The sequence below is a fragment of the Phyllobates terribilis genome, unplaced genomic scaffold, assembly GCF_046119375.1.
Source record: "Phyllobates terribilis strain yellow unplaced genomic scaffold, ASM4611937v1 Scaffold_1__5_contigs__length_1240528914, whole genome shotgun sequence".
Taxonomy (NCBI): Eukaryota; Metazoa; Chordata; class Amphibia; order Anura; family Dendrobatidae; genus Phyllobates; species Phyllobates terribilis.
In genome coordinates, this window is record NW_027362761.1 from 423,893,441 (window position 1) to 423,908,326 (window position 14,886).

Sequence of the window (14,886 nt, forward strand, 5' to 3'; positions counted from 1 at the left end):
ATAAAATATGGATTATATAAAAATATATTATCATGGACAGCACATTTTATACAGTAGTCTAAAGTATAAAAATCCAGGTTTGACTTCATTGAACCATCGTCCCATTAATTCTCCATATCACAATCAAGTTTCATTGGAAGCCACACACTGGAGAGCTACAATTACTGCTTCTTGTGGCAAAAGTATAAATGATATGTATGTTTGTATTCTAGTCCATGGTGACAATCCTGACCTATCAGTATAGGTGGCCATACACATGAGATACCTGTTGGCCGAATGTTTACCCTTCAGAAAGCTATCTCTCACAACTCCCCCATACAAATGAACGCCGAGCGAGGGAAGAAAGCTGCTAGAAAGTGGTGAAAACAAAAGGTTCAGGTGTTTAAAGTTGAAATACTGATTCTGATCTTCTCTGACATCACCTGTTAGGAGGTAGTTGGGAGCGTACCATACACATCCGATGTCTTTAGGTGTCTTTAAAGCACCACTCCAGCGTTTTTTTTCTTGCACCGCTGGAGTGGTGCTTTAAATGTAAGTCCCCTGCTCCCTGTCTCACACTCACCTGCCGCCGCCTTCATCTGTCTCCAGCATTGCTCAGGTCGGTCTCCAGCAAAAAGTGACCTGCTCACAGCTCCAGTGTTTCATGCAGCGCGCTGCAGGTCACTTTACAATACAAGACTTTGAGAGCCTTGTCGTGGCCTTGTTTTGGCATCATAGACTTGTATTAAGAGCTTGTGACATAACTTCTGACTTCCGGACACTCAGAAGCTGCGCTCACAAGTTGGCACCAAAAAAAAACTGTGAAGACTCCGGAGGGTGATTATATGACCGGGGGCTTACATTTAAAGCGCCACTCCAGTGCTGAAAAAAAAAACACTGGAGTGGTGCTTTAAAAATGTATGATATTGGGTTTATATAGCTGTAATATCTGAATTCTAAGAGTTAGGGTTAAGCTTACAGGGGTTGGCCACTACTTTTTTATTGGTGGCCTATCTGAGAACACTTTAAAGGTTGGAAAATAATAAGCATTAGTTAAATACATTACAGTAGCTTGTTCTCATTTCCATATTGAAAAAATATGCACACTCCACCAACCTGATTGTGAATTTTTGGAGGGAGTTGGTATGAAAAGCTGTTGGACGGAGGTCTACCTGAACCCAGTTGAAATCATATGGGCCCCTTAAGGCGTACGCATTTAAAGAAGTTGTCCACTACTGTAGACTACCCCCCCAATATATCCCCCCGGGGCCCCTAAGACTTTTTGTAAATACCTTCCGTTGCAAAAAATGCCTGTGAGCGGCGCTATTGGTGGCTGCTCACAGGCATCACGTGAGCGCCGGCTGACGTCACGACAAGTGAGGCGTGACTCAGCGCTGGGGTCCCCGTGGTGGCTGCTGGGTTGTGGGCGGGGTTACCCCCAGCGTCACACCCAGCGTCACACCCAGCATCCACCGTGCGCTTTCCCAATGAATGGGAGAGGCAGGGCGCTCGGTGGCTGCCGGGTGTGACGCGGGGGGTAACCCCACCCACAGCCTGGCATCCACCGTGGAATCAGGAATAAAAAGACCCCCGGCTGCCAGCACTCGTCATGACATCAGCGGATGTCAGAGACGGCTGCAGCCGGGGGTCACGTGATGCCTGTGAGCAGCCAGTGATAGCGCCGCTCACAGGCATTATCTGCAACAGAAGGTATTTACAAAAAGTTTTAGGGGCCCGGGGGGATACATTGGGGTGGTGGTGGGGGGGGTAATCTAAAGTAGTGGACAACCCCTTTAACTGCATAAGATTATTACTGTGTGCAAAAGAAATGGTTGAATAAGAAATTCAGCTCTGCTACTGTCTCTGAATTAATCAAGCTTTAGCCACATTTTGAACTTTGTAAAGGGATTTTTAAGTCTTGGAAAAGAATAACTTTTAATCCTCTTGTTTTAATCTTGAAAACATAAAATCCCTTGAGTCATTTATCAAAGTATTTACATGTAGATAAAGTAGTTCTTGTTCTAGTGACTGTTCTCAACACCAGTTCAGGTAAATCCTCAGAGTTCATCCACATATTCTAGAACGCACTGTAATCATTTTCTGTATCTCAGCTTTCATTCAGAATATCTATATTTATAGTTATTAGGGTTGTCAAAACGTTTTTTCTTCAGGAGTTCACCGCTTCTCAGCCTCCCAGCTTCCTGTTTGCTGGGGGATGGATCCTGAAAATTGACAGTTCAGACCAGTGGCATAACCCGCACTACTGGTGTGAACTGTGCACTATCCCATGCAGTTAGCCATATTCAGCTTTGTTGTATCTGTATAGTTTTCTATGAAGATGTGGGGCCCAGACTGGACACCACTTAACTGTGAGACCGTAATGAGGTCAGTAGGACAATTATAATTAGTAGTAATGGGGCATTCTTTCTATGCGAGACAAAAATTGTCACCTAAAGGGGTTGTGCTGAGTTCTTGAAACTAGGAAAATGTAATTATTAAAAATGCTGATAAAAAGTTACGTTTTTTCTTGTAACCTTGTATCATCATCATAGTCCCCTTTTGTAGCAAATACTGTCTTTCTCAGCTGCATGCCATATATTTCACAAGTCATTTACACACCAGAATTAATGTACTAGATAAATACACATCACAATCCACACTATGAAATATTAGTATAGAATATTTAGCTCTAAGATACCTAGTCTTACCACAGTATATGAGAAAACAGCGGAGTCTTGGATGAAGCATTGTCTCATCATTTGTAACAGTAGCTAACTTTTTTGATCAACAATCTGTATTACTTAAAAACTGCAGATGAGTTATGGTTTTGTGTTGACTTATTTCATTCATCCAGATCAAATTCTTCCAATTTCCATTGTTAGGCCGGTTTCACGCGTCCTGATATTTCCGGTCCCAGAAAAATCAGTACCGGAGATGTCCGTGTGCAACTGTGTGCCGCATCAGGATGACACGTGCCGGCGCCTGGGAATGAGCGGTACAGTTAGCGCTGTTCCCAAGCGCTAGGTGTTGAACGCTGCCCTCATCATTGTTCCCTGCTTGCGCTGCGATCAGCGCGAGCAAGGGACAATTATGAGAGTAGTAGTGCCTGCTGCCGCTGTGTCCTGGTGTAAAAATAAGAATAAAATAAAAAATCCTTATACTCACCTGTCCCCCGCTGTAATCCATGTGACTGCTCATGCTGGGGTGAATGACTCGCTGCAGCGAGCGGGCCCGGAGCTATGGTGAGCTCAGTGAGTGACAGGACACCGCTCGCTGCAGTATGTCATTCTCCTTGACTCCTCGGCGGGGGACATCTTCGGACAGGTGAGTATAAAGAATTTTCATTTTATTCTTATTTTTACACCAGGAAACTGCAGGAGCAGAATACTACTTTCATCATTGTCCCTTGTTTTAGGTTACTTGCAATTTTGAGTGCATTTTTTTCCATGTGTTTTTATCAAGTTTTTGATGCTGCAATTTTTGTCTCTTTATGAATGTCATGTTATAAATGAACTGCTTTGTTTTTGATACTTCCTAATAAGAGCTTTGACAAAACTTATTGATACAGTCATGTATGGATCTAATGCATTTTTAGTGCGTCTCTGAAGCGGAAACGCACACATTTTCCACATTTTATGCACTTCTTTGGGGATATAAATCTCAGTAGGAGAAATTGACGTTGTATATTTGAAACAAGCACCGCAGGTCAGTTCACGCAGCGTAAAAAAGAAGCATGGGGCATTAGTTTTATATAAATCCCATCCATTTTGCTGAAACTGTAAGAAGTTGTGTTTTAAAGAAAATCAGTCAGCCGGTTTTTGCTATGTAATCTGAAGACAGCATGCTGTAGGAGTTAAAACGCAGATTACAGGGATGCCTCTCTTAACAAGCTCTGTGCTTTTGTTTTCTTGCAATGATTCTTTTAGCACCAGGACCTTATCATTGCACAGACACAGCAGTGTGCACCTCGTCGTCTGACTCCGCCCCGTTCTGTAATAAGCAGCTCACTGTCTGTAGACATTATACATACAGAGCCTGGTGTGGGCGGGGTTAGTTGTGGTGTGGGTGGGGTTAGCTTTCACAGCTCTGCTGCATTGCGAAATCTAAAAACTCTGATTTTGTCAGAATCGCTGCACCCTTTAAATTAAATGATACATCGTTGGGTTCAGGGTCTCTTTTCCTACATTAAGCTGCTCTAAGATGAGGTAGCAAAAACCTGCTGACAGATTCCCTTTAAGTTCATCATGGGAATTTTTGGTCTTTATCAAGGGGGCAGTGCTCACAAGATTCTCTGGGGGGTACTTTTAGCCTGCTATGCTAATTTTTGCTCACAGGGTAATTATGCAGATTAGGTACACTAAATAAAAGGACTGGCATCTCAGAAACTATGTGGTCCATTTAAAAAAAAAAACAAAGCAAAGAAAGGTACATTCAGGGGAGGAGGAGAAAATAAAATTAGATAAAAAATGGCAACTTTTGACCTGGTAACACGTCCTCTTTTAATTTTTACATTATTTGTATTTTAATGTACATTAGTGTGGTTACTGATTCCTAAAGTAGAAATGTTTTGTAATTCCATCAAATGGCACTGATATTTATGTAAGGTAATTGTCATTGCAGGTGTACCATCCACATATAGCAATCTTTGGCATTGGAGACCCATGTGAAACCACACTGATAGGTGGAAGATTTCTCAAGGTAACTTAATTGTATGTTTGCTGTTTAATGTAGTGGAGAGTTAGAATAACTGAGTCCTGTATCTACTTGAAGATGTTCTCCAAGTTGATGTGTCCGTTTAATGGCAATTACAATAAAATTGTACAAGAAGCTAAATTGTGCCCTGTGTTTAGTTTGAAGTCTCCGCTTGATATTATGGAGAGTTATCTAGTAACTATTCAGCTCCTTTGGAGTACAACAGAAGGTAAAATGTAGATATGTTATGACGCCCATTAAAATATTGGCCTATCCTTGTAATGTACAGACATACCGTGTCCTCGGGAGAGATGCTCTTTGTGGCTGCTCTTCACTAATCCATGAAAGTTATCAACACCAGCCCTGCTTGGTTGATACACAGTGTAATAAATCAGAACAGCTATTGGAGCCATTAATAATTCTTATCAAATGTGTCTTGTGTGAAGAAAGTCATAAAGAGCAACTTGTGGCCTAGTTCTTAGAGTGTGTGCACACAGCGTCTTTTTCAGGTGAGTTCCACCTGGAATCCTCCCGAAAAAGCGCCCAGGATATGTGAACATACACACTGCAATGTCAAAACGACTAGCTGTGCATATGTTCAGTCTTTTTCAGCTTCTAACTGCTTCAGGTTTAAAAATCCGTGAAGCGGTTAAAAGAAGTGACCGGTCTGTTCTTCAGGTGGCTTCTATTTGTAAACAGCAACTATTTTATACATAAGATAAAATAAAAAAGACGCCAAAAAGATTCTTCAGGAAAAATATCCGTCTATAAGTCGTCATGTGCACATACCTTTAGGGGGTAATCTTGGTCAAAAATCTTAAGTTTTGTCCATATTCGTGGGAACCTCCTTTTTCCCTGGCCTTACTTTTCTATAATAGCTGTGGTATTTCATTTTTACCGTTCCTACTGTCCCCATCCTAACTGAGTGCCATATGAGATGCTCCAAACATACAGCAGATGAAATAAGTATTGAACACGTCACCAATTTTCTAAGTAAATATATTTCTAAAGGTGCTATTGACATTACATTCTCACCAGATGTCGGTAACAACCCATCCAATCCACACAAACCATAGATGTCCATAAATTAAGTTATGTGTAATAATTAAGAAAAAGTATTGAACATGCTTACTGAAATTTATTCAATACTTCATACAAAAGCCTTTGTTGGTGATGACAGCTTCAAGACGCCTCCTGTATGGAGAAACTAGTTGCATGCATTGCTCAGGTGTGACTTTGGCCCCTTCTTCCACATAAACCCTCTTCACATCCTGAAGGTTCTGTGGGCTCCTTCTATGAACTCAGAGCTTTAGTTCCTTCCATAAATTTTCTAATGAAGTTTTTATTGGTGACGTGTTCAATACTTATTTCACACACAGTATAGGAGAAGATTCATTAACTATACTTGTGCATGAATATGCTGTAGTATGGAAAAAAAAACAGATCACACCTGCCAAATAGAACATGAGCTGTACATAGGCATATACACACTTTCCAACATATTTTTTATAATTCAAAAATGTATTTCAAATGTTTTTAAGTATGATGTCCTGCTTCATAAATCCAATGAGGTAGTTACTCTTTTGTATTTTGTGGTGGGTGAGAGTGCCAAAGGATCAAATTTTTTTCATTATAATGGGTTATCATGGGAGACAAAGGTGTAAAAAGAATCTAGAATAACTGAAGCAACATCAGAAAAGGAAGCATTCACAACAAAAGCAGCAATACATATCTATATACTCGATTTGAAGTAAATGAAATTGTTGAGGGTTTTAGTGACAGATCTGAGTAACTTTTGTTCTCAAGAGTCTGGCTGTGGGATGACTCATCTTGGCTTTCAGTTATTCTGGAAGATTATCTGGCAGATATTTCAAAATGTGACTAAACCAAACAGAATGTTTTTCTTTTTTTTTTTCCTTTTAGTGGTCTGGACAAATTACTAACCAGGCTGTCAGTTTATGATATTGAAAGCAAATTACTAAATGTAAAACCCTGTGTGAGCTCCTTGGGTCTATTTTCTACTCACTTAAGACTGTTTGTAAATTGAATTAATCTGGATTTCATGTTTTCATATTAAGGCTGGATGTTCAGATCCACGTTTGTTTTATACAGTTTTGAAGGCAAAGTCAGGAGTGGATCATGAACGGAAAACACCTGTAAAGTGGAGACAGAGAATTCTCTTTCTTCTTTCCTATCCACTTTTGGATGGTCTTCAAAAACATCACAAAAAAAAAAAAAACGGAACATAGAAACCCATCCTGAGAGCATCCATCCTGTTTTCAATGGATATGTGCTAAAAGGCAACAATCTACCACTGTTTTATCTCCATCCTTAAATCTTTAGCTGGTCATAGACGTGTCAGGAAAACAAAGATCCAAGCTGTTGCATTTTTAACTTTTTTATTGGGCTTTAAAGGGAATCGGTCACCCCTTGGGATGCTTTGAAGCTATTACTATGGGCATTCAGATGATATAATTGTTAAAATAGTCCTTCCTGTATACCTCATAGTTGCAGTCTTGTTGCTGAGAAATAGACTTTTAATCTTTTATGTTAATTAGTTCTTCCAGGCTCCGAGGCATGCTGTGCCTAGAAGAAAACTAAGCCGCAGTGCCATGTGATGTGCAGTTGTGGCACTGGAATCCTGGTGGAACCCTGACCTGATACTGAGAACCAAGGCTGATAGCCCTTTTAGCTTAGTTCGTACACTTTAGCAGTTCCCCCACACAATGATACTCCCAGCCTGTGCACTGAACTGCTGCTATTGTGCAGAGATACACAACTTTGGTAAAGCCACAACACTTGGCTAGCAATGTAGTCCCTTCATTTGTGGGGATCCTGGCAGTCAGTTCATTCTTTTGAACAGGCAGTTGCTTAACATAAGCTTACCCACTTAAAAAAAAGTTCATCAGAAAGATTTTTTTTTGTTTTCAGGACAAATTAACATTTTATTTTTTACAATTTTTTTTTACAAAAATGTCTTCCCCACTTATCTCCAAACTGCAGCCACTCAAGTTATGATACGATGGTATAGTTTTTTTTTGTTTTTTTTTAAATCAAATGTTTTTTATTGATTTTTATAAAGATTTACACAGAGGAAAAAAAAAACGGAAAAAACATCAACAACCAGACAAACATTGGAGAAACACAGTTCTCCACCCCCCAACCTTAAGAAGCATGAAACATGAGTTATTCATACATCTTCGCTCTGCAGAACCAGCATAATTAGATGAACAAATATTTGAACAAAGTAACAATACTCAATCCAATCACATATAATTTGTGGAAGTACTAATAACATTTTAATTAATTTTCAAAGAAGTTTAATTTGAAGCATCATATTTAAAGTAACTCAAAGCAAGACGAGGCGAAATCTCCTCAGTTCCCTAGATGTCAAACCAGAGCCATCAATCCATAGACCCCATATCTTGTCAAATTTAGAGATAGCATCTCTTTTTAGGTTCATGCCTTTTTCCAAATTTACTAGCCAGTTAACTTTATCAATAAATTCGATACAATGGTATAGGCACCTAAACAGACCTTGAGTCCACCATAACTTTAGATAAGACACTATATGTGTGCAGGCTGCTTAAGAAAAGTTTGCCATTATCCCTAGCTACAACTGGCTCAGTCTTTATAAAATAAATTGAATGTTTTGCTACTATATAATATTAATCATTTAAAAAAATTGAAATGTAAAATTTGTGAAAACACACAAAAGTACAACTTAATTGTGCTAATATCTGGCAAATCATGAAAATATATAATTTAACTACAAGAAATATACATTGAATATAGTTCTATCAATGATATAAGTCAGAGGATTGGATCAATAGGCTGCTAGAAATTGACTGAATCACGTAGAACCTACTGTGGAACTTTTCTCCTAGTGCCTTCATTATTTTCTTGTGCTACAGGTTTTTAAAAATGATAGGACAAGATTTTCCATCATGTCAGGCTGATATAAATCCACTAAATATTTTCTAGATTACAGAAATTTTGCAGTTTTGTCGCTTTTAAGTGAAGCATTATCTTTGTTCTTGTCGTAAGTAGGGTTACTTCAATGGTCCTTGAAGACTGTGCACTGATGGATTTTTCATATTTGAGGCATCATTGAAATGAGTTATGTAATTTCTCAAAGACTGTAGAAGATAGATTGAAATGTTCTTTTTATTACAGGACCACTTACACATTCGCTATGTCGCTTACCCCATGTGCAGGGCATTGTAATAGCTTAGGTATCCATGGTTACTACCACTCATATAGTGACAGTTAGTTAGCTGTTGGTGGTTGTAACCATAGATACCTAGGCTACTGCAATTGCCCTGCACATGGGGTAAGCGACATAGCGAATCAGAAGAACTATACTATATTTCTAATTGAAGGTATTTGCTCATATTACTATTGTTATACCTGCTGCATATCTGGATATATTATTCTTAGCCTCCCATGCTGAACCAAAGGATCAGTCTGTGTGTGGGCAGCTTCTTTAATAGGCTGACCATCTTAATAGCTGGACAACGTTCACGTATTTAGAGTGTTTACATCCTGTTTTTAAGTAAGCTGGTGGAAATCGCTGAAACATCACATTTCCTCTTGAGTTTCAAAAGAGGAAAAAAGTTTGATGTGTAAACATGAGTTGTCTCATCGTTAATAATCCGCAGAGGACACATGTTGACTAGCATTGATTTTTATTGTTCTAGTGTTTAGGAGCATATTACTTTATTATAGGAAAAACATTACAACTTTTAGTTTGGAAAGGGCCCATCACATTTGAGAAAATGATTACCTTTCATCTCCCTAAATATTTTTACAGCTGAGAGGAACTGCCCCGCACAATACTTTGGGAACTTTTCCCAGACTGCAGTCTGTATGCAGTTGAGGTTTTGTTGCTGCCACCCACATCCTGCAGCACAGCCGAGCTGGATGACAAACACCCTATGCTATAAAAGTCTATTTTTTTTTTTTTTTTTACAAGAAAGACAGCTCTGTTGATTTAATCATTTTTTTTAATGAGAAATACATATTAGTGTACTCCTTATGTCTAATTTGGATGACAAATTCTAATCAGTATAAACATGAACTGTTAAAAGATTATTTACTTGCCACAACATTGATCTGGGCTCTGAATGCTATTTTAGGATTAGAGCTAGTCCTGTTTTTTAGATTAGATTTGGCTCACAATCCAGTGTGATTGAAAACCGGTATGATTGGTCATATTGAGTTTCAACATGCTCCATCCCAAGTTTTCTGATACTGTCCTATTCCTTTATTTATGGCGCTACCAGGATTGTTCATCCGATAGCTGTTTAATGTTGCACTAGTGATTTTAGTTAATTGAAACAACTAATTTAGGCCGGGTTCAGATGAGCATCCAGAATAGACGGACGCTTTCATCCGTATTTCGTCCATGTGCTATCCCTGTGTTATTCGTGTGCCATTTTTGACATCCGTGTTGCATCCATATTTATATAGCAATTGTTTAAAATATGCATGATCAAAAGCAGTCTCCTATGTTAGCAATGGCAATTTATCCATAAAAATCGTATGTAATATGGATGATACAATTTTTTTTTTTTGCGTACCTATGGACTTGCGTAGTCAAGTCTCCTCTGAAATACAGAAGAGAACGGTGCATGCGGCAGCTGTGATCACACGGGCAACGTTATTCAGTTTTCACAGATATTGTTACTCAATAGGGAATATCTGAATCGCCCTGCTGAATTACATTGATCCGTGTGCTATTAGCTCAGACAGCCCTTATACCAGTAGCATTGGTCGTCCCAATTTTATAGTACAAAGACCTGTTAGGAGCTAATTAAAGGCTGATAATCGTTAGAACTGGACTAAATTTGTCATGTATCCACAGGATAGGTGATAATTGTATGATTGCTGAACTCTCGAACACCCTTGGGTCCCAAAGTCCCCTGTGTGAATGGAACAGCGGTCAGACACTATTCACTTCTATGAAGGACTGATGGAGATAGTGAGGAAAAAACCCTTTAATGAAAAATGTCCTATATATCTTACGTCCAGAAAAAAGTACTTAATAAAGCCTATGGACATTATCAGTGAGGTCCAATAATGTATACCATAAAAAATGACAAAGAAACAAAGTGTGATATGACTAAAAATTATTTTATTTATGGAGGGTGTTTGAGTGACAAATGGTTTTAGTATTAGAAGGATAGAACTATACTTTCACGGATTCTTAAAAAAATGAGTGTACAGCTACTCATTCAGGAAATCAAGTCTTTAAAAAGAACTTGTCAGCTTATCATGCTGCCTGAACCACGGGCAGCATTAGGCCACGGCCCCACTATCAGTATCCGGTCAGTATTTTTTCTCAGGAGTGGGAGCCAAAACCAGGAGAGGAACAATCAGAGAAAAGGTATAATAGAAACAAGTCACCAATTCTGCATTTATCACCCACTCCTGGTTTTGGCTCCCACTCCTGAGAAAAATACTGACCAAATACTGATGAAATAATGATAGTGGGGCCGTGGCCTTTATCAGAGACCGGCTCCCGTATACTAAACACTTATGATATTTACTCTGAAACGCTGCAGTGTTTCAGAGAGGAACGTGGTTGGAAGTGCACAAAGTACAAAGGTCACCTGCTCCCATAGATTGACTGTGAAGATCCTCGGCATGGAAAGTAAAAAACAAAAGTATCCAGTCGTTTGGATATAGAACTTCACCAATTTATTAGTACAGCTTGAAAGGTTCCAAATACATAAAAAATATTGCATCAAGGCAATAATCGACCCGTTTTGGACATAGGGCTTAATCATGGTTGGAAGTGCGGCTGGGGATGAGATAACTAGTCCAAGAGTCAGGTCCCCACTGACTTCTCCCCGCTTGCTCAACTAGACTGACAGGTCTCTCTCTATACACATACATACGCTGAGACCTGTCAGTCTAGCTGAGCGGCAGGGAGAAGCCAGCTGGGACCTGACTCTTGGATTAGTTATCTTGTCTCCAACCGCACTTCCTACTGTTATTCTCTGAAATACGGCAGCATTTCAGAGTAATGTATAGGTAGGATAAAGGAGTTGATCTCTGATTCATGTTACCCGTGTTTCGGACATCATGAGTCATGTTACAGAATCCCTTTAAGGCAAAGCTGAATAATGTAGAAATATTGTGCACATTATTTCGTTAAGAAATCAGTTTTCTATTCTGTATGTCTGGATATGGAGTAGGAGACAGTATTGAGTGTCATACACCAGGACGCTTCCATTCCTTTCTTTCAAAATGTTGGATTCACGTGGTCATCTGTGTCATGTTCTAATATATCATTCATTAATTCCATGAATGAAGACATCTTCCTGCCTATGTCACCACTACAGATTTTTTTTATTACAATCTTTCTGTTACAATGAGCTTTTTGGATTTTATATGTCACGTTAAAGTAATAATCTGTTTTTTTTTCTCATTATCAGGAGACTCTCCATCTTCCCAGAGGGGTCAACCACAAAGAGAACAATGGGGCAGACAGTCTCCTGACTCCAGAAAATGGTTGCGGACATCATTTCACTAAAATTAATTACCTCTTCCGTTTTTAACTGTATCTCTTCCATGTGTAGTGCATTTGGTTTATGGTTGTCGACACACTCATGATGTCATATATTGGGAACCGTTCCTGTGTATATCATCAAGTGTAAGAATATATGGGACTCTGAGCCTTGCTTTAGAGAATTACTACAGATAGAGTTGTACCATAACTCGGTTTTTACGGTCTTGATCAGGTGAATCTCTTCACACTGTGAATCCATGTTTACACACAGTACAGGTGGGCCTTGTGGCCTGTTTCTACCACAACAACGTCTTCCTCTTCTCAAGCACCTCCGTTCACAATAAGCCAGTTACTAAAAGCCTTCAATTTCAGTAGCGGTTTGTCACATTTTTGTACCTATTGTTTACACACAGTGGAGGCGGCCATTTTTGTGAGCTGAGATAACATTCATGAAAAAGTCAACTATGAATTTCCTAAGAACTTATGACAAGACTTAAAGGGGTATTCCCATCTCCAAGATTCTATCCCAATATGTAGTAGGTGTAATAATAATATTAGCAAATATCTCTAATTAGAAATGTAGTATAGTTCTTCTGATTCACTATGTCGCTTACCCCATGTCTAGGGCATTGCAGTAGCTTAAGTATCCATTGTTATGACCACTCATAGTGACAGTTAGTTAGTTAGTTAGACAGTTCTTAGTGGTCGTAACCATGAATACCTAAGCTACTGCAATGCCCTGCACATGAGGTAAGCAACATAGTTTCCAGAAGAACTATACTACATTTCTAATTGGAGGTATTTGCTCATATTATTATTATTACATCTACTACATAGTGGGATAGGATGTTGGAGATGGGAATAGCCATTTAATGTCATGCACATGTTGTCAGGTACTTGGTACCTTGATGATGTTAGTCCCTAGTGAATTGATAGGCCATATTTTCATGAAGTGTAGTTTAATGTCCGCCACCTCTGTGTGTAAGTGAAGGATGCAGAATTACACTTAACTACCCTCTCTGAGGCTGAGAGTCCCCCTTATATCATTTATTACTTTCACCTAAATGTAGCATACTCGCTTCCTTTATTTTCGTCCATTGTCTGTATATCTCTATATTTTATCCATGTACACTTTTTAATGTATAGAAATAGTTGTTTGAAACACATTGTTTCCTTGTGGTAAGTGACAGAGAAGCTGCCACAGGATTAAGACACTGATGAATGGTGCTATTTTGGACTTTTAAACATGCTCCTTGGCAAGGTAACACTGATGGGAGTTTTTTTTTTCTTGTTCTAAGAAGGTGTTGGTATTTTTTCCTGATTGTTGTTCTATAGGCGGGACTGGCTCTTTCTTGTCTTCAGTGTGGCTTTTGTAGGGCAAATAATTGCTAACAGGGCAAGTCAGACAAGTAATTTTTTTTCTCTATTTTTTTTCTTTTCAATTCAGGGTAGATGCACCAACATACAGCTAATCTAGTGGGAGCAATCACAAAACTGTAATTTATCTAATCTCGAGATTCCAAGCCCCCGACCCTACAATTTAAAAATATAGCAATAATAATTCACTAACCTTGTAGAAATCTTTTTTTTTTTCTGTTTAAGAAGGAGTATGTGTGAGAAAAGGGCATGTTTTTGTAAATGTCCTGGGGTCTGTGGCAGGTATTAATTTTAGGAATGAGGCAGCTAATAATTTTGCATACTTTTCCTTTTTATGTTGCAAAATTTAAAAAAAAATTACTGATTTTTTATTTTTTTATTTTACACTTTTGTTCTTGCTCTCAATGACAAATAAAGTAACCTACTCTTGAAATGCTGTTGTGTTAGACACAATCTGGAAGCCCACCTTAACATTTTTTGTTTGTTTTTTTTGTTTCTTAAGTATAACACAGTCTTTAGCTCTTCCTTCGCAGTACAGACTACGCTCTGAACTGTTTTAGCTTTTGACTGTTACTAGATGATGCATGCTTAGCCTATGAATTTTCTATTCTTGTAATTTTTTTTCGCCTCTGTTTTGGGTATACTATTGTACGAGTAGAAGATATCAGCTATGCTGTATATAATAGAGCAATTTAATCGATATTAAGCAGTTGTGGCATATATGTATGGTTGCAGTTGTGTATTGATAAAAGGCAAGCTTTTGTAATAATGTGATCTCTAATAATGCACTTCTAGTATCCAGTGTATTTTAACTATTTTATTAGAATTTGTTCAATAAACATGCAAGCTCTAACAGTTTCAAGATGTCTTCTCATTTCTCCTGGAATAGTCCTAGAATAGACTTAGGTACAAGTGAAGATTTAAAACATTTAAGAAGTTGTCTCATGAAGATAAGCACTGTCTTCACTATCCACTGGCAGTCAGCAATAATTAGAGATGAGCGAACCCAAACTTAAAAGTTAAGTGTCCAGTGCTAAACGCCAAACACAGACTTCTGTAAGCTCATTGCAATGTTCAGAGTTCCGGGGGAAGTCCGGGAGGAGAGAGAGAATTTTCTGGCTCAAAACTTTGGGTTTCCATTCTTTTCACTGGGGTTCCGGTTCTGGTTCAATTTCGGGTACAGTTCTGGTACTGAAACCGAACTTCGGAATAAAGCTCGGGTAGGGTACCAGAACCCGAACTTCCAAGGGTCCGCTCATCCCTAGCATTAATCATCCGAGAAAGCTATGTCTGGCTATATAGGAGAAATGGAGGGAGAATTC

General features: G+C 38.8%; 1 long non-coding RNA gene across 1 annotated transcript in view; it reads left to right on the forward strand.

Moving 5' to 3' along the window:
* The window catches only part of LOC141264956 (uncharacterized), a 34,930-nt gene extending 20,508 nt beyond the window's left edge, over window positions 1-14,422 (forward strand). The window contains exons 3-4 of the long non-coding RNA XR_012320029.1: window positions 4,600-4,677; window positions 12,114-14,422. This is a non-coding gene — a long non-coding RNA (uncharacterized lncRNA). The remainder of the gene's footprint in view (window positions 1-4,599; window positions 4,678-12,113) is intronic.
* The last annotated feature ends 464 nt before the right edge of the window (window positions 14,423-14,886 follow it).